Genomic DNA, 20,353 nt, shown 5'->3' with positions numbered 1-20,353 from the left:
TTGAGAGAGAGAGAGAGAGCGCGCGAGCAGGGGAGGGGAGAGAGAGAGGGAGACACAGAATCCGAAGCAGGATCCAGGCTCTGAGCTGTCAGCACAGAGCCCGACGCGGGGCTCAAACCCACAGACCGCGAGATCATGACCTGAGCCGAGGTCAGACGCCTAACCGACAGAGCCGCCCGGGTGCCCCTAGAAGCCCCTAGAACCTCAAAATTGGCTTTTGAGGTTCGCAGGCAGAGGTAAGAGGGGGGCCAGGGGGGTGGGTGGGCACCACGCCCGGGTCTCTGAGTTATCACCAAGTCCCCAACCCCAGGGATCGGGTGTGACGGCAGACAGTGAGCTGAGGGTTGGGTTTTACCACTAACATGATGGGTCCTTGGTCGACTGCCTTACAGACGAACAAAGTCATACCTCTCGCTTGCACAGCTGAGTGTGTGGCTTGAGGCCTGTCCTGTTACACTGGGCCCCAAAGTGCTCCGCTGTGGAGCGTGACCGCGGTATTTTTAGCCTGGAAATATTTGCAGGACGGGAGTTGCCCAACACCTACATGGACCATACGAGAATTTCCACCAGGCAGCCGTGGAAGACCTCGACCGGAGCCCTGTGAGTCCTCCAAGATCAACACGGCCCCCAAGGCCCGCCGAGGCCCCGAACAAGGAGGGCTTGCTGTCCGGGGCCGGGCGGGCGGCCGTCGGAAGCCGCGCACCATCGCCCCGGAACAAGGCCTTCAGTCAGGTCCGTCCACCTGCAGGCTTCCTTTTGGGTGGTGGTCTGTGGCAGGACCAGGTGAGCGGCAGGGACTGATAAAGGCCGTCTGTCTGTCTGACTGGGCCCATGTCGGCTGTGGCGGGACCTCGGTGGCCCCGCGTAAGGGATCTGGTGTCTGGGGCCCCGAAGGTGGGGCCCCCGCGGTCTACACGGCTTTCTCAGGACCCTCAGGGGCCTCACAGAGGAGGAGCCTGGGCTCAGCGGGAGCAAGGCCCCGTCAGCGGGGTCCTGAACACCGGCGCCCGGGCTTGGCGTCCAGTCTACTCATTTCTGGCTCGATTTGTATTGGTGTCACCGTGGCACAGAGAGGCCGGGGCGTGGGCGCCAGCCGGGGGGCTGGGGAGGGCTGAGCAGCAGCTCCTGAAGACCCTGGGCGTCGGGGGAGGCCCGGCTGTCTCCCTCCGGCCACCCAACCCCAGGGCGACTTTGAAGGGGGCGGCTGATGACGGACTGGCTGCCCCACAGCCGCGGCTTTCAGCTCCGTGTGCCCCAGAACAAGGCCCTTACGCTCTCTGAGCCTAAGTGTCCCCCCCGGGGTGGTGCCGGGGCGCCACGGGGACCCTGCTGTCGGAGGGAGGCGTCTGCTTGGGTCTCCTTCCAGAGAAGAAGGCTTCAGATTTCCCACAGCCAGACTCCACCAGGAAGAGGGGCTGAGGCTCAGGGGTGGACGCAGGATTCCCACGCAGATCGGAGGCCAGCGCTGTGGCTCCTGTCCCGTTGGACGCCCCCTTTGGCGACCCTCTTCCGGTGCCAGCCGCCGCGCAGTTCCGAGGGACAGAGGGAGCTCGGGTGCTGAGCGAACGCGTGACCTGGAGCCCAGGGGCCAGCCGGGGGCAGCGTCAGGCTCCAGCTGAGCAGATTCGACCCACACGGGCCCCGAACCCGGAAGTGGACTCGAGACGCGGAGGGCCGGCTGGGCGGTGAGGTAGACGTGGTGGGTCCAGATGGACTTCAAGGGTCCGGGCCCATGCCCGCGGCACAGTGCGAACCCACATGGTGGGTCGAGTGTGTTTAAAGGGGCCTGGCGGGGACCCCAGGGCACCGGAGCGACCCGCCAGCTTTCTGTCAGGTGCTGGCACTCAGGTGCCCGCACGGTCTCTGACACCGACCCTGAGAGGTGGGGAGGAGGCTTGGAAATATTGTCGGCAGGGGTGCGGCTGCTCTGACCTTCCAGAATTCCTCACAGTCCTGGGAGAACAGGCAAGCGGAGGAAGGGATGTGAATCTCTTTCCTCTCACAAAGTGGGGACCGAGGGAGCCATGGATGTGGTGCCTGTTGGGTGCCCAGGCAAATTACGTCCCTCCCTCCTTCCGAGGCAGTGGAAAGAAAGCCCTGCCCTGCCCTGCACACTGGTGGGATGGTCGTGGGCATCCGAGGATCTTTGTCCGAGGCTTCGTTGGCAGTGAAGGGCTAAAGGAAGCACGGAAGGTGTTGGGTCACCAAGGAGGTGCCTTTGAGAGGGACCTGGAATAGGCGAAGGAGAGAGGTGTTTGGGGATCTGGCAGAGGATCCTCATCAGAAGGAGCAGCGTGTGCAAAGGCCCGGGGGCAGGAGTCTTCCTGGTGTCTGAGCTGCAGTAAGAGGCTGGTGTGGCCGGAGGGCAGAGAGGAAGGAGAGAAGCTGTCAGACAACAGTTGGGGGAAGAGCCAGATGACGCAGGGGGGCCCTACTTGGGTGCCCTGCAGGGGAGAAGCAGGGAGGCCAGCAAGAGGTCATCGCCTTGACGCAGACCAGATGCTGGCGGCCACCGGTGGTGGCGTGGAGAGGGGAAGACACAATTGGATTCCGAACACATTTTGAAAACCAAAGCCACGCGATCTGCCGATAGCTCGCATGTGGGGCGTGAGAGGACAGGGGTGAGGACGCCTCTGAGTTTTCCGGCAGGAGCACAGAGGTGAGTGCTCGCCTCGTGGGTCCGTGAAAGCGACGGAGACGCGGTGGCCGGGCTGCGGAGCCGACCACCAGCTTCCCAGGTGATGGTGGTTCCCGTGGCTGCCCCGCCCCCCCCCCCAAACCAAGAGGAACTGCAGCTGGTGGGGGTGGGGGCGTGGGAGGACGGGGTCCACCTGTGGGCAGACCCTGGGCAGCCAGGAGCCTGCGCCCCCCAAAGGCGTCGCCTTCCAGCAGCAGTGAAGCCATGGGACGCGGCACCACGAGACGTTGGTAACGAAGCTTGAAACGTCTCCTCTCGTGCATACACACACTCACGTTCACACTCGGGTCCTGAATATAGTAATATTCACGAGGTTTTGGTGACTTGTGGTTTCCTCGTTATTCTTGTCTCTCTTTTCTAAATTAAAAAAAAAAATTTAAACACTTATTCATTTTTGAGAGATAGAGACAGAGCATGAGTGGGGTGGGGGGGGGGAGAGATAGAGAGACCCAGAATCCGAAGCAGGCTCCAGGCTCTGAGCTGACAGGCCGACAGCCGTGAGCCCGACGTGGGGTTCGAACCCACAAAGCGCGAGATCGTGGCCTGAGCTGAAGTCGGTCGCTCACCCGACCGAGCCACCCAGGCAGGCGCCCCTCTATTTTATAATTTTTCTAAAACAAATAGGTGGCACCCCACTCCCTCCCCCCCCCCACCATCCGCTGTTGAGGCAGCCCTAGTTTGTTTCCCTTAAAAGCTGCCCATCGTCTTAGACATAGAGATTCTAACTTTTGAAACACTATTGCGAGGAATGTAGCTTAAATAGAACACCGTCAAACAGGATGACGCCACCACAATCCCGCGTCTGCGAATCAGCAGTAAGCCTCCCACCCTGGGTGTCCTCGGTAGGAATTATCCCTGACTGTCACCGCGTACCAACACTGCGTGTGCTATTATGTAGCCATGGATACTTTGTCTCAGTTGAATTTGTATAAACAGAGGGAAATATTTCTGCCTGAGAACTGACAAGAAACCAGATCACAGATGAAGTCAGGTCCCTGGCATGCAAAACGCAACCCAAGGAATATGAACAGAAAAAAAGACTGGAAGGAAATGCAGCGTCCATGTTGCCTGAGATTGTGGATGGCTTTGCTTTCGTCTTCATTTTCCGCCTTTTTCAACATTTCTTCAGACGGCGTGTCTTACTTTGAGAAAGAAAAACCACTCCGGTGACTTTTGGTTCCAAACAGCCCGCCCGGTCCTCAAAGTCCGTTAAACACGAGCTTCCGTGCACGATGCCGTCCTTCCTCCTGCTCAAGGTCTCGTCCGTGTTGACGTACAACAGGGAGTCGGGAAGTGCACGGATTCATCCTGCCTGCCCTGCGGGACCCCTCGGTCCAGAGGGTCATTGGGCAGGACCAGAGAGGTGACCACCACCATCCACGCTGCCTCCGATGCTCCGTGGACCCGCCCCGCGAGCCCTGGGACGCGGCGGAGGGTGCCGGAGCCGGCAGGGCCCGGGCTGGTCCCTCTTCTTTGCCCTCGCCTGGTCACCTGGTCCAGAGCGTCCCCGAGGTGAGAGCGGGCGTCAGTTACTGGCCAAGGCCTCTGGGTGGCTCCACTTGCCCTAGGCTTGGCCACTGTCCCTGTCCTGCCTCTTACCCCTCCCAGCCGGCTCCTTCCGGGAATGTCTGTCCTCCCTGCCAGCGGCAGCTGAGGACCTGAGAGCCACGGGGCTAGGGAGGCCTGGAAATGTTTCTGTCCTCGTTCTAGTCACGACGGCTCTGGAGAGGCCTAAAATGACCTCCGTGCACCCCCAAATCCTTGCATGTTGGGAACAGAAATACATGAGAAAGGCGCTCACTTCCGTGCAGAGAAGGTCGAAGACCTGTGAAGTGTGTCACCTGCGGGGGGGGGTGGGGGGGGGGGCTGGACGAAGGTGGGGAAACCCTGGACACTTCAGGGGCGGCCCGAGTAGGGGCACCAGGGGGCAGCGGCTTCTCCTTGCGTCCCTTCCCCCTCCCTCCCTGTCCCATGGCATAGGGTCGCCACGGACTTCTTTTCTGCCCCTCTCCACCCGCCCACACATCCGGGCGCGTCTGGGACCGGCCCGGGCGCCCCTCCTGAGCGCCCCTCCAGCCAGGGTGGCCAGACCGTAGGCCGTCATACCGCCAAGGGAGCCGTTTGGCCGGGCTCTGCAGCGGCGTGATGGGGAGTTTTATTGACCAGGCCCCACAGTCTGGATCGTGTCTACGGCAGCTGTCTGTGCTCGCTCCCAGGAGGGGTGAAAACATGGAGCCACCTGGCCGAGCTCGCTGGGAACGGACGTCAGGAGCCGGAACTGGAAGGCCGCGGGCCGCCGTGGGGGCCTGGCAGGGGGAGAGCGGCCTCGGGGGGCCCTGGGGTGCTTTCCCGCTGCACGCGGTTCCGGACCCCGTGATCATGAGACAAAGGGCCCTCTTGTCACCGTCCCCGCCCCCCGCCCTCCGTAGCCGGGGCACCGCCGCCCAGACCTGACAAGCCCCGGGCCGCACCCTGGAGGTCTGCCAGGCCCACAGGAGGTGCCCCTTGCCGCCCCGGGAGGCCTGGGCCCCACAGCCACCACCACGGAGGAGATGGGTGCGGGCAATTGGGAGGAAAGAATCCGATGTATTGTCACCTTAATGCTCGCGCAATGAGGTGTGAAATTCTGTGTTTCCAAAATTTGTTATCAGCCGCGCTCCCTGTCCTCCCGCGCGCGGGCTGCGTCGAGGAAATTCGGGAGAAGCGGTGTGATTGCCGTGACATTAGTTATGACAAGCTCGAGGCTCCGTGGCTGGGAGAGCCGGATGGAGGGGGGGTTTATCACTCCGGAGAGAGCCTTCAACAGGCTTCATTAGGCTGGAAACGATAACGAACATGTTCCCTTCACCTGTTTTCATTAATAACGGCTCCGCTCTTATCTTTTTGCCACACGTACCCTTCTTTTATGAACCGTGCGTACACGGCAGGGGGGAACGCGGGGTGGCCGCTGAGCGCCCACCTGCCTCCCGCCCCCCCTCCTCCTCCACGTCTGGCCGGCAGGGGGCGCCGCGGGCTCACCGAGAGCCGGGCCGGGCCGGGGAAGGGCAGTTGTCCTGCCCTTCAGGGGCCGGGCGGGGCTGGGGCAGTGGCCAGCTAGACGTGGAGGGAGGAGAGTCAAGGCTTCTGGAAACTTCCAGGCCCTTACCTCCGCCTGGCTTCCCCCAGCCAGTCTTGAACTTTAGCCAAACGCAGACCTTCCCCGGCCCGTGTTTCTCACACTTTCTTAGAGGGAAGGCAGGGCTGTGGGAGTGAGCGCCTGCAGGGGTGTGAGCTTGGGGGGCCCGGGGCAGAAGTCATCTCCACTGCTGCTCCGGGCCCCCTGCCCCTCCTCCAGGCCCTACTTGGGTTCTCCTCGCCTCCCCACGGCGCCCAGCGGCGGCCTCTTGGCTGTCCCCGCTCCCACAGTGGTCGCTGCAGCTTTTTAAGGCTCCGACCTTGCCTTTCCCCTTCGCAGAGCCTGTCTGAGGCGACCCCTGACTCTGCCCAGCGGCCTGGCATTCGGGACCCTGGCTGGGCAGCCCCTCCAACCTTCAGGGACAGCTGCTCCCTCACTCCAGCGGGTCTCTGACAAGGCTCCCAAAATAGCCAGGCACGTTGGCGCCCTGGCCTTCCCTGGCTCAAGCTTGTCTCGCTGCTGGGAAGGCCTCCCCCTCCCCTGCATTTGGCAAACTCATCTGTACCCTTCAAGGCCCATCCCCAAGGTCACCTCCAATGGGAAGCCTTCCAAAGAAAGGCTCTCGGGCCCGGCCCGGGCCACCTTGGCACTCCGGCCGCTCAGCCAGTGGGAGAGAGGGCTTCTCGTCCAGCTCGGGGACGTGCCGCGCTGGGGGTCTCGGGTCAGACGTGCCCTCCTGTTCTTCCTCCTCTGGGCACTGCTGGCCGCCAGCTACCTCCGGGCACTTGGGGCAGAGTGGACTTCTATGTTAGTCCCGAGGTCATTTCTGCCTTGCAGGTCGGGACTGTGAGGCCCAGAGAGGCCTTAGCAGTTTCCCCACAGTCTGTCAGTCTGTCTATCCATGCTGTCCTGTACAGCGATACCCTCCCTTTACTGAGTCCCGCCTTCCTCCAGCAACGGGGAACGTACTCCCCCGGGCCACGCTGAATCCGTGCACCTAGCTGGAATCTGCACAAGGGGTCCCAGTTTGGCCACCCTAGACCCCTGGGAGAAGGTCCAGACTCGGCAGCTGTGCTCCTGGGTTCCAATTCTGCATGGCTGGTGAGCCTGCTGGGCCATCCGGCCTTGGCGGCCCATGGGTAAAGGGACAGCCTGGCCTTTCTGTTTCATCTTGCTCAGACCTAGCCTTGCAGGATGAGCTCGTGCTTTGACAAGTGACAGGCTTGAGGAGGGGTCCTCAGGTGGAGGGAACAGCTCTAACTGAGGCCCGCAGGCACCGCGTGGGTATGTGGGAAGCCGAGAGCAGCGGTGGCCTCCGGACACGGAAGGCTGGCTGGTGCTGGGGGGAGGGGAGGGGAGGGTGGAGGGTGGGAGGGGAGGGGGTCCTCACTGCCAGCACCAGGATGCAGAGGGGAGAGGGCCCCAGGGTCCCGACTGATGGTCTTGGGATTTTGTTATAACCACCTCCAGGCACAGAGCGGGGAATCCAGCCCGGGCGGCCGGTATGGTAACGGGCCAGCACTGCTCTGGCTCAGGACGCGCGTATCTGCACGGGCCCCCCACCTCCACCCCCAGCCGAGGGCTCCTGGTGGCCCGTCCCCAGCCCTGGGCCACGGGGACAACAGCAGCATCTGGCTGCCTTGCTGGGCCCTCTCCTCCCTTGTTCTGCAGTCATGGTCCTCAGACTTGCTAATTAGTCGGTAACGACACACCCCGTCTTGATGACACGGTATGCTTTCCAGCGCTGGGTTCCGCTGTTTTCCCGGCAACGCTCACAGAAAGAGACCAGCACTTTCCCTTGTCTCGAGGAAGAGTCACCACAGATGTTTTTACAAAGTCAGGGCCAGGGAACATATGAATAAATGCCACGATTCATGTTTGCAAACCCCTCCCTGCCAGCTTCTGTCTTGACAAGCAAGGGGGGCTGGGGAGGAGGCAGGCCGATGTGCGACCCGGGAATGGGGCCAGGCGCTTTGTTCGAGACAGCGTTCCTCTCACAGGCAGAACTAAGTGGCAGGCAGAGCTGGGGAAGCCCCGTGACAATCGGGGGCTCCGGGGTACCCACAGGCCGGCCCACTGGCCAGTCATCGCTTGCCCCCCCCCCCACAAGCAGGTGGCCCGGCTCTGAGGAGCTGGGGTACCCACAGGGAGGCCCCTTCACCCTTGGGAGAGGCTCGATTACCCCAAAGGCCAGGGGGCACATTCCTAATTATTGTAATAACAACAATTAGTGGGAGTGGTGATAACCGAGTCCTGGCTCCCAGACTCTCCCTCCAAACTCAGCCCCACAGCTTCGCCAGAGCCCGAGAGGGGGCGCGCAGAGCGGGGGTCCTTAGCCCCATCTTATGGATGTGGACACTGGGGTCCAGTGGGGTTCGAGACACCCATTCAAAAGGCTCCAGCTGGGAAGGGGAGGGTGGGACCGGGTGCCAGGTTCCTTTCTGCTAATGGAAGTGAAGATTGCCGTGGACAGCAGTCCAGTGGGGGGACAGGTATTTTCAGGGTTTAGCGGCTCCCTGAGGTCACCTATAGACGGTGATCACCTCCTCTGTATTCCTGCAAAACCAGTGCTACCTGAGAACGAACTGCTACACCTCTTGTGTGTGTGTGTGGGGGGGAGAGGCATCTCCCTGATATTTATTGAACACCTACTTTTCTGCCTCTGGACAGTCTACAGCTTACGGGGGCCTCCTTCCCCACAAACTCCCACAGAGGGGAGGAGGACTCTTGTCTTCAGGGAGCACCTCCAGCAACCGGGGAGCCGCCTGTCTCTGAGCGTCCATCCCTCCGGCAAGACGAGGAGTGAGAAGGGGCCCAGGGCTCTGTGACCAGGAGGTCCAGGGCAGATGGTATGGAGCCTGGGCGTTTGGGCTAAGGCTTGAAACCATGAGAGGGGAGGAAGGAAGGACTCCTCCCTGAGGGACAGGTCCACCATGGTCTGCAGGGGGGCCACCGAGACAGGCCACATTCCGGGAGGAAAGAGTGGACTGCAGGATAGAGAGAGAACTTGCTGGCAGCTCCCAGGGCTTGTGATAACTGGCTACAATTCACCCTCCAGCCAAGGAGTAGGAGAGAGGAGTGAGGGGTCTCATGGGACCAGGAGAGAGAAGACGGGAACCAGGGACACGCGGAGGCCGGGAGCTGAGCACCTGGCCGGCAGCAGAGTGCCCAGAAAAGAGACCCACGAACAGCAGCCACTGTGCAAGATGGCCATAGACCCACCTTTCTGCCTGACCCTCGCAGAGGGACGCACATCCGTGGGGGACTGCCTGGAGGAGGCGGCAGGTTCTGAGATGGGGACAGGCTACAGGGAGGTGTTTGTGGGACGCCCCCCCCCCGCCGCAGCCCCCCCAGGCACCGTTGACTTTCGGACAGGTGCCGGGACCCAGATGCAGTGCCGTCCTGCATCTGCAGAGGCGGCCCGGGAGGGAAGGGCCTTCCTCGGGATGAAGCCAGCGACAGAGGCTTCTCTCCACAGCCTCAGAGTCATGTTTTCATTACTCAAGTTCTCAGATCATTGTTTACTGCTCCCCACACACAGAGGACTTACTAAAAGCTGGGCCAAGTTAAAAATACCAGCGACAGGGATGTGCAGGGCCCAAGGCAGCCGCAGAGACAGGCACCCCAACAGCGGGGAGGCAGGAACAGCTCCCCTGGAGGGAATCCCTGCCCACATCCTGCCCACCGTCCAGCTGGAGGGACAGAGGGCGGCCACACCAGCCCTACTCCACCTGTACCCAGTGCAAGTGCGGGACCAGACCTCACGACCCTGGGCGCCAAAAAGGTGGGGGCAGGGGGCGAGGTGCAGCCCCTCCCCCCCATTCCTCCAGGAGTTTCCAGTTCGCGGGGAGCTCCCGTGCTCTTAGACATAGCAATGAACCGGCCAGCAGCCCTGGCAGACAGCCTCAGGGTGAGTACAGGGACAAGGAGCCTGGCAGGCATTCCTGGAGGTGCTCCTGGAGGAGGTGGCCCTCAGCATGGGATGGGCGTGAGCGGTGGGCATTCTAAATGACACCCAGCATCAGCCGGGGCACGGAGGTTAGAGAGCACGGGAGTTCAGGTTTGTCCTGCTCACCGACAGATGCTGGAGGTCAGGATGAAGCAGCCGCCTTCATGGGACACGCATGGGGGCAGTGACAATATGGGGGAGGCAACCCATGAAACTCTGAGTGTCCCCCCCCCCCCCCCCCGGCCATGGGCTCTGTCTTGTCCGGGCCTCCCGGAGAGTTCCAGAGTCAACAGGTCCACGGATGGGGAGAGACACAGAGCCCGAACCCAGCTCCACCCCCTGTCCCAGAGGGAGTGAAGAGAAGGAAGGGGGCCGTGACTCATTCTGGGGACACTAGATGGCTGCCTCCTGGCTGAAACCGAACTGTCATCACAGTCATGAGACAAGCGTTAATGCCTCCAAATATTGGCTGCATGCCACACAAGGTCCTGGTTGCCAGGCCTCAGTTTACCCATCTGATGAGCGAGCGAGAGAGAGACAGAGCTCTCCTATCAAACATATGGTTCCATCCATCCACCCACCTAGCCACACATCCATCCATCCATCGTGTATTCACTCAGCAAACATTCTCTGGGCCCTTACTGCATGGCTACGGCACAGGGGAGGGTCAGACGTGTGCTGTGGCCTCCAGACCTTCCCCCCCTACCTCCCACTGCATGCGGCGGCTCACGGGTGTCTAAAGCAGAGCGTGACAAATGCTGGGTCCGGAGGAGTAAATAAAATCAATAGAAAAGCCCTTTGAAAGTTAAAAGCACAGTTAACACTCGTGCTCCGCCTACGGGGACAGTGCTTCCCCGGGGCCCTGGGCCGCGAGGGGGCTTTCTCTTTGGTCAGGTGTGTGGGCACGGGAAGGGGGGTCACACAGCGCCCCAGACGGCCACTGGATGCAGTAATTCAATTACAGCACGTGTCCCTTTAGTGGAGGTGTCATTCGGACCCTCACGGCCCTCCCACACCAGGAAGTCACAGAGGAGAGAGGCCGTGTTCTCCTTATTCAATTAATCCATTATGTCCTCGCTCGGTCTCTGCCTGTAAACACCCTTCAGTCTCTATCTTCTTAACTGCAGACACACACGTGTGCACACGCGCCCACACACACACACACACACACACACACACACACAGAGCTTTTTGCAAAATGCAGACCCTTCCTCTCTCCCCCTTCCCGTTCGCAACCACAGCGTATCGCCTTTGAGGCTCACGCCCTGTGCGCCCGCAGCCTCTGCAGCCCTCCTCGTCTGCCCCAGTGGTGTCCCCTTGACCCGCGCCCGGGGCTGACTTCTCAACCTCCGTCTTCGCTGATGTCCCTGCGGCCCTGGGGACCAAGGGCCACTTTCCTTCCTCCGTTCTTTTCCTCTCTTGGTGTCCGAGATGCCTCTCGGTTTTTGTAAAGATGGGAGACGTGAGGGTGTTTCTGGGAGTCGGGGAAGGGGCCCTGAGCTGACGAGTGGTGGACATTTGGAGCTGGGAGGGATGACGGGTAACCAGGTGAGAGGAAGCTCGGGGTCTCTGGGCCCCACCTGTCTCCTGGCAGCTTCCATGACCTTTGTGAACACCTCTCCTCTCTCGTTCCTTAAACGCCGTGAGGTTTCCTTTCCCCTGATTCTCTGGATTCTTCCTGTCTGTGGCTCGACCGCCGCTCTCCGCCACCCCATCGCCCTCGGCAGTTTCAGCCCCGCCCTGGCCCCTGCCACGGCCCCCCCACCCATCCAGGCCATTGGGACCACAAGCCCTGACCCAGGCAGTGGGCTGTGTGCGCAGGCGGGAAGTCACCGCCGAGGAGAGTCAAGTGGGGAAACTGAGGCCTGGGAGAAGAACACCCAGGGTCCCACCCGGATCCTGACACCTGTTACCCCGCCCACAGCAGGGACTCTGCCAACACGGAGCTCCCGCAGACAAGGGCGTGTGGCTCAGCTCGTGTGGCGGCCAGGGGCGCTCCCTGCAATCGTGGCTCAGGAGAGCCCTTCGTCTGGGCACTGCTCCCAGGTCGGTGAGGGCTAGGGGCACGAGAGCCCCGGGCAGGACACCCAGGCTCAGAGAGCTCTGCCCTGAAGCAGCTTTTCAGCCTCAGTTTCCCTGGCCAAGATGGAGGCGGCTGGGTTCAACGATGCTCTGAGTTGTGTGGGCTCTTCTTCTGTCCTTCCGGCCCCGCCCTGTGCCCTCTGTTCCCAGCACAGGGAAGGACAGGAGTGGTCGCCACGGAGTGGGGCCTCTCCCCCCCACCCCACCCCCCACCCCCCCCCCCCCCCCGTCGGCACCAGGAATCCCGGCTTCCAGTTCAGGTGACGCTGCGCCCTCGCCCCGTAGCCCCCAGAGTGACCGTATGCTGCTACCCCTCCAGCTTCCTCACACCCCGCCGCATCTCTGTAAATAGCCCTTTATTAAACCCTCCCCAAATCACCCGCCTTGTGTGTGCCATCTGTTGTTTCCTGCTGGGACCCTGCCTGGATCCTCCGGGGCCTCGCCGTCCCTGCGGCTGGTTCGCGGTCTCCTTGCTTACGCAAGCTGTCAAGCAGGGCAGAGGCTGGGCACGGATCCCCAGGTACGGACCACTGCGGGTGCTGGGTCAGGAGGCGGCCAGGCCGTGGGGCCGGGGGGCCTCGAGGGCCGCGTTTAAGGGCCTCCGGTGGCGATCGACCCCGCGTGGCCCTTTGCAGTTCGCACCGCGTCTGAGTCCTGTGGCGTCACCGGCATGGGGCTTTCAGAGGTGCAGCAGCTCCAGACCCAGAGCTCCCATTAAGGGCCGGTGCTGGGCAGAGTCTCACTTCCACGTGGGGGTTACAGCCCCAAAGGGAACGGACGGACAGTGGCCCGGGGAGCCTGAACCTGTTCCCCAGCCTCCCCTCACCTGTTCACCCCCGTGCACCTCCCCCCCCCCCACCGCCCTGCCTTGTGCGGAGGAAGTCCCGAGAAAGCCCACAGAGATGGTTCCTCACCTTCTCTAGGTAGCAGGGGAGGGGGAACAACCCGGCTGAGAATGTGTGGGGGTGGGGGGCCCTGCACGGCGTGCGTGGATCAATCGGGGCCCGTTGCTGGCCGCAGACAGCGAAGGCTGTTGCCCGCTGCTCGTGGAGGAAAGTCAGAGTGAAGGAAAATACAATCAGAAATAATTGGCCCATCGGAGAGAGGCAGGGGAAAGGTGCCGAAAAGAAACTCATCTGCAGGCCGGAGGAAATTTTTGCCGGGAAGAGGGGCTGCCCGGGTGTTAAAAGGCCGTTTCCGATTCCCAAGGTGCCCCCGTGCCTGCCAAATGCTTCCTCATCGATTCCTGGATAAGACGGTGCAATTCGGTTCCACGAATATTTAATGAGAGCCTACCCTGTGCCTCATTCTGCACGTGCAGCCCTGGGAGAGCCGAAAGGGGGTTTGAAAAGGCAAGACTTCCGGCCCCCCTCCCTCCTTCCCTCCCTCCTTCCTTCCTTCCACCCTCCCTCCTTCCTCTCTCCCTCCCTCCCTCCCTCCTTCCCTCCTTCCTTTTTTCATCCCTCCCTCCCCTTCTCCTTCTCTCTACCTTCCTTCTATGAAAAGTTAAAACAAGACTCTAGAAAACGAATCTAGAAAGCCTCTGACTGACTCCTGCCCTCCAGGGGCCTGGAAGGCCCGGATGTGGCCTTTGGTGACAGAGTCTGGTGGCTTGGACCAGGGTGGTGGTGGTTAGGGTGGAGATGCGGGAGAGCCATTGTTCGGGTATGACCCCCCAGGGCTTGGCGCCTGTGTGCGCATGGTCAGGGGCAGGGCTGAGGGAAGAGAGGCTAGGCCTTGTTTTGGGCAATTGCGGGGCTGTGGCAGCCCGTGAGGAGGCCTGAGGATGACACATGGAGATGAGACTATGGGGCGAGCAGGGAGAGGCCGGGGCGAGGAGGAAGAGGGAGAGAGAGGGAAGGTGTCCAGCCCCAGGAAACTGTCTCGTGCCCCAAATTCCACCGTTGCTGACGCAGGAAACAGAGGGCCACTCCCTCAGTCCCAGCCAGAATCTTATTCTAGTGACACGAATTTCTTGTCTGTTTTGAGTCTGTGGGCTTTCTGGTCAGACCTCAAATGCACCGTTGAAAGGAGGGAACCTGGGGCTCCTCAAAGCACCACTCACCGTCAGCTCTCTGGGTCATTCTGGCTGGGCGCCAGGCCTCAACAATCCGGTCCCGCTTTGCCAGCACCTTGCTGTGTGACCTCGGGGACATCGCTCAGCCTCTCTGGACCCCAGCATCAAGTTCTGTCTCCAACGGGGTGGGGGGGGGGGCGGCCCTCCAGATGGAGGGAGAGGAAGAACAAACATTTTTGTGCCGGGATCCAGTTAAGGCTCGTCGCGGAAGACCAGACTTGAGTTTGGGCACCAAGAAACCCCATGTGCATTGGGCGGGGGGAGCCGGGGTCAGCCGGGGCTGGGTGTCCCCTGCCCCCCATCCCTAGCTGAAGCTTGGCTGTAAACAGCTAGGTAGGGCCTCTGGAGGCGAGGAGCGTCACCATAGGAACAGGCTCTTGGAGTGTATACACAGAGAAGCCAGGCGCTGGGGGGGGGGGGGGCAGGGGGGCGGGTAACAGCGGGGGTGCTGGCTGCGGTCTCCCTGCGTGCGCCTGCTCCCCACATTCACCACACCCAGTCACAGAACCCTGAGGCCCTGGTGAGGAGAGAACAAGGTGGGCACGTCGCCACAACCCCAGCTAGGACACAGGGTCGTTCCGAGGGGCCCGTGGTAACCCTCGGAGAACACTTGGTGCCTCGTTCATTTATTCATTAATTCACTTAATCCACAAACACCTCGTGGGCAGCCCTGTAGGCCCCCGGCTGCCGGGCATAGGGTTGAGAAAGGCGCTTCTGGCCCCGCCGAGGTCAGACACACGTGCAAAGTCCGTTAACGCCAGGCGGGAGGATGTGTCCAAGGCGGGTGGTGCTGCTGGGAACGTCTGGGACGAGAGGCCAGAGGCTCGCTGGCCTCCAATCCCGGGCCAGGACGCACGGCAGGTGGACCGGAGGCTGTGGCCGGTGGCAGGGGAGGCCTGGGGGGAGGAGGGCAGAGAGGAGCCGACGCAGGGCCCTCTGACCTCCCCCCCCGCCTGTCCCGGGGCCCTGCTTGGGCACCGGGCAGGGCCTTCCCTCGCAAGCCATCCCTAACGCTTAGGACGTAGTAGCAGCGGTGAAAACATTTCTGAATATAATTGAATGAAGACACTGATGCCTTCTTACAAATAAGAGAATAAATATAGTACGGGAACATCTTAAATTCCTCGAGAGCCGTGTGTTTTCACATCCCTAAACTTGACAGGTACATCAGGCCCAGCCAGGAGACACAGCTCTTGTCATAAGCCCCAGACATGGGGATGGGGAAGGTCATGGTCCTGTCATAGTCCCGCCATGGTCACCCTAAAAACCCCTAAGCTGGAGCTAGGATGGGGTCCTCCTTCCAGAGGCTCGGGGCTTGAGAAAGGATTTCACCTGTTTCCTCTCCATCACGGGGCACTTTGTTGGTGCCTCTGAAGGGTTAGGCTGGCCGGGCCCTCCGGTGGAAGGGGGTAGGCAGGTGCTGCAGGGGTGGGGGGGGGGGGAGGGCTGGCCCAGTTCCCAAGCCTCGCCGCAAGTCTGGGCAAGATGTGTTCGTGGGTCGACCCTGGTCCGAGAAAAGGGAGACAGACTCCTGTCCCTCAGGTTGTTTGCCAGAGTAAGGGAGGCCGTCGAATATTTAAGAATAGTTAAGAGGGGGGCGCCTGGGTGGCTCAGTCGGTTAAGCGTCCGACTTCAGCCCGGGTCACCATCTCGCGGTCCGTGAGTTCGAGCCCCGCGTCGGGCTCTGCGCTGACGGCTCGGAGCCTGGAGCCTGTTTCCGATTCTGTGTCTCCCTCTCTCTCTGCCCCTCCCCCGTTCATGCGCTGTCTCTCTGTGTCCCAAAAATAAATAAACGTTAAAGAAAAAAAAAAATAGTTAAGAGGGCTTTCTCTCCGAAACGCTGAAGGTTTTGTAACCCTTTCTCCAGCCTGACTCGGCCCCAGACTCAACGAACAGCAGCACACTGGCCTCTCGCGTGTGTGCATACAGAGATCCCGCCGTGACGACCCTGGCGAACGAACTCCTACACACCCCGGAACACCCAGTCCCGGGACCCCCACCCTCCAGGAGGCGCTCAATCTCCCTTCCCGCAGGCCTGGTCCCCTTTGCTTACCGCCCTCCCTTGACAGGTCTCCACCTCAGAGGCCTCTAAACGTGAAGGGTCCTCAAGCCCCGGGCCCTCGGAGGTGAGGGGCCACGCCATTCCATCGACGAACATCCGGCCCTGCCCCACCCCCAAGCAGAGCCCCGGGCACACAGTAGGAGCTCAGCCCATTCTGAGTGGATGAAAGACAGCATTTAAAAGAAGTGAGCCTCCGTTGTATGGAAAATTAACTTCTGGGAATTTCTGACAGGCTAAGTGATGAAAAGACTCCTTTCTCCTCTAGTTGTGATCCCCTCCCACCTAGGTGGGGTGAGTTTACCTACGAGGTGTGGGGGCGGGGCGGGGAGCTGTTATTAACCCTTCTGGAGACCCCCCAGAGCTCTCCACCCACACAGCATGACTCAGTGGCGCCCTTTAAGAGGATAATTTGATTGAGGAGGGGACAATTAGACCCGCGAACGTGACATCCATGTCGATTCCAACGAGGAGGGAGGCGAGAAAGATCTATTTTTGAACGCGCCCATCCGATGGGTGGCGAGAAACGGGCTGCGGTCTGGGGGGGAGGCGCGACCCCTCGGAAGTCACGTGGCCAGGCCACCGCCTCCCCCGGGGGGACACGTGCGCCCCCAGCTCCCTCGCGCGCCCCGACGCCGCGGAGCCCGTCACGCGCCTCCCCCGGCCCCGCCACGAGGCCTGAGCAGCAGGTGCGCCTCCACCTCCACGGCCACGGTCCCCGTTCTCCGCTCGGCCGAGCGCGCAGCCACTTCAGACTGAAGAGGCTTCTCTCTGATTGAACTCGAAACCAAGCCGTCGTGCTCGTGTTCTGGAGCCTAAATGTACCCGGGTGCGCCTCTCACTTCCCTCCACCCTCCGCCCCCGGGGCCCCCTCCCCTCCGCGGAAGAAAAGAGACTGCCTCTCTTCAAAGCTGAACTGGCTTGCTTGGGGAAAGCATGCGGATCCGATCGTAGCAGCTCCTCCGCGTTTGCACCAAGCCCTCGCGAACCCCCCCCTCAAGGTGGCTGCTCGGCGCCCCCACCCCCTCCAGGGGAGGTGCCCTCGGGTGTTCCCAGTGTCCTCCCTGCCCTGCCGCTGAGCAGAGAGCTGGCTGCACACCTGTCTCAGAACCGGGCAGCCTCAGCGTGCTCATCTCTGAACCCGGGCCTTGCAGGGCCCACCCAGCCCGGCTTCAAGGAGGCCCCCCGTAAGAATCCAGATCCGAGGGGACAGTCGGGGAGAGGAGGAAAAGGCAGGCCCCGCCTTCTTGCCTGTAGCCCTCCCTAATTCAGGGGCTGTGGCCCGGTGGTGGGGAGATCGCTGCCCCCACTGTGTCCAAATTCCAGTTCCAGGACTCTAATCAGAAGAGCTAAAGCTCTGGACGCTGGCCCTGCCTTGTCAAATGGGCAGGCTCTTTGGGCAGGGCTACGTGTCTCAGAAGGGGGAGGGGGAAGCTGTGTCCTCTTCGGGAGGCAGGGTGGGGAACGCATGGTATTTGGGAGGGGGAGAGAGAAGAGGGAACAGAGGCACCTGGGGGTCTTTGCTGGGCCTCAGTTTCTCCGACTGCATCATGTCCCATTAGGCCCGGACCGGTGGGAATGCAGAGACCTCCAAAAACCACAACCCAGTCTGGGCAGAAACAAAGCCTCAGGCTTTGGAGATTCTCAGCTGTAGGGGGGTGCACAGCAGATGTCAAGACGGGGTGGAGGCAGAGCCCCCCCCCCCTCAGCTGCCTTGCCCCCACTGTGCACGCCCAGGACTAGCTGGTCTCCGAGGCCCCTCCAGCTGGACCCTGCTGGGCTTTCTTGATCAGCAATTCTGCCTTTAATCAAGTGGTCTGGTGCTGGCCGAGGGCGATGTCAGTGTTTGGAGAGGGGAGGAGGGGAGAACGGGCGGGGGACCGTCTGGAGACAACATTTCTTCGGTGGCCTCAGAAAACTTGCGCCCCTCACCAGCTCGCTTGCTGCCGGGTGGAGTAAGACCCCGGGGAGCTGGCCTCTGGGCAGAAGGAGCAGAAGGTTCACGGGGCTGCAGGCAGAGCCAGCTTGGCAGAGGGAAGGAGCCCGGCTTGAAGTTCAGGAGTTGCGATCCGGCCCCACCGTGGGCAGGTTTGGTCCCTGATACCTGTGTACCCCGAGGGCCAAGCCACCCTCCGCAGACCAGGCGGCCAAGCATTTCCTGAGGGCGGGGGCTGCTTGCCTCCTTTGTGATCCCCTCTGTTCTTTGCGGGGGAGGGAATGACAGGGAGGGGAAGGGTGCACAGATAAAGGAGGGAGTCGTCCTGAGTCCTCCTGCCCTCTGGGTCCGCTTGCAAACAGCAGGCGGTGCTGACTTCTCCCCGAGGGACCCGGTTGGCATTTTCATGCTCTCTGTGCACAGCCTTGAAGCTGGTGACTGTCACCAACCTCCCCTCTCTCCACTGCTCCTAAGCTACCCTTTCTCACTGTCTGCTTGCTCAAAAGAAATCTCCAGTCTCCAGAATTTACAAACACTTTAGTGAGACCCACAGAAAGCTCCAGGCTTACAGGTCTTGAAACGGCAGGAAAGACTCCTCCCAGCAGCGGCCCTGCAGGGGGCTCTAAAGAGGGCCAGATCATGAACCAGTTCCAGAAAGAACTAGCCCACTGGGGTGGAGGCCCAGAGGCAGCTGGTGGAGGAAGGCGGGAAAGGGCCAGGCCTTGTAAGTACAGTGGTTTTCTACTTAGGAAAACCCAAGTTCCCTTTGGGGACAGGTGTGGTCTCCCTGCTTATAGACAAGGAAACGGGGCTCTGAGGGGCATAGTGACTGGCCCAGGGCCCTCAGCAGTCAGGGGATGGAACGGGGATTAGCGAGCAGGTGCCAGCCAGCCAGGGAAGTGCCCTTTCAGCCTAAGCCCCTGACATTTGGGCATGAATGCCCTTGGGTGAGACTGCCCTCCTCAAGCCTCCCTCCCTTTCCAGAACTGGGGAGGGCAGCGGTGGGAGGGGACCGAGGTTGGAAAGGGAGGGGTCTAGATGACGGTGTACGCGATGGCCCCGTGGGTCCCCCACACGGTCCACATGGCACCTTGGCACCTCGTGACTTGGTCTGGGCGGAGGCCCTCACCCCGGGGCCACTCAACCCAGAGATCCCCCGCCCCTCCTCAGTGTCTGGCTGAGAACCCAGCCCTTCCCAATCTGCCCGCTGTGTAGGATAATTTTGGAGGCTGAGGTCAGGGTCCTTGGAGGGAAGAAAGGAGGGGGGGGGTGGTCAGGGAAGCTGGGGCCATCTCCATGCAGTGGACAGTTGAACCTCCAGGCCTGGCCTGTCCGCCACTCTCGTTGGAACCCCCGGGGCCTTGGGCAAAGGACCTTCCCTCTCAGAACTTGTTTCTTCATTTGAGAAGAATCCCTGGGAGAGACGGGGTAATGGGAAGGAAGGGGCACGGGGTGGGTGCCTGGTCGGGGGCAGCCCCCCCCCCCGCCCCGCCCAGCCTGTCGCTCAAGTGGTTCCCAACGGCACCCCCACCCCTACTTGTGGGTCTTCCGCAGAGAAGAGGAGAAGAGAAGGAGGAGGCACCTTCCACAAGGGCGAAGGGGCGGGGGCTTCGCTTCAGCCTCTGTGGAGTCTCCACCCTGGTCAGGTGCCCTCCGGCAGCTGCTTCCTCTGGGAGCACAGACTCCGGGCCTTAGCGCCCCCCTGTGCCTGAGGACTCCCCGTGGCCTGTCTTCCCACACCCATCTTGAGGACAGAGAGTATGTCCTCAAACCTGCCACCACCCCAGGAGATGGTCTGAAGGCCAAGGCCCCCCACCCTAGGACCAAAGTGGCAGAGATCACCCTCCCTCCCCACTGCGGGAAAGGGGAGGCCGTGAAATGGGTGGGCACCCACCGCCTGCACCTGGGGTCTCTGTGCAGATTAATCTATGTAAATGAAGCATAAATAAATGAACCCTCTAAAGGCCATGACCTCCTGGTACCCTTCCCCAAGAAGTTAAACACCTTTCATCTCCTATCACCTGTCCCTCCCGCCCCCCCCCCCCCCCTTCTGTATTTCCACCTCCAGCGGCCTGATCAGAATAGGGGCCTGGAACATCCACCCAGGAGAGTCTCTAAGCCCAGGCTGGGGGCTTCCCCCGCCCAGCTCTTGGGAGGGGAGGATGTCTGGCAAGGTCGGCCTCCCCACCCCACAACCCCGTGACTCCTCTGGAGGCCTCCCAGTGGGTCTAGAATATGTGCCGAGCGCTCGCTGTGCAGCTGTGTGTGTGTGCGCGCGCGCGCGTGTGTCTGCGTGTGAGCGTTCTTGTGAGCTTGTCCACCTGTGTCACTGTGGGCAAAGACGGATGGGACCTGGCCGGCCTGTGTGTGTTGGGCTGGACCGCACGTGTGTGTTTTGGTGAGCGTGCAATCACGAGCCTGTGATCCGTGGGTTTCG

General features: G+C 61.5%; 1 long non-coding RNA gene across 1 annotated transcript in view; it reads left to right on the top strand.

Moving 5' to 3' along the window:
- The window catches only part of LOC147579700 (uncharacterized), a 156,895-nt gene that overhangs the window by 14,685 nt on the left and 121,857 nt on the right, over positions 1–20,353 (top strand). The window lies entirely within an intron of this gene.

This window comes from Puma concolor, chromosome B3 (genome assembly GCF_028749965.1).
Source record: "Puma concolor isolate L17-30 chromosome B3, mPumCon1.1.hap2, whole genome shotgun sequence".
Classification (NCBI taxonomy): Eukaryota; Metazoa; Chordata; class Mammalia; order Carnivora; family Felidae; genus Puma; species Puma concolor.
The sequence above is the reverse complement of the archived record's forward strand: the minus strand, read 5'-3'. Positions and strand labels throughout refer to the sequence as shown.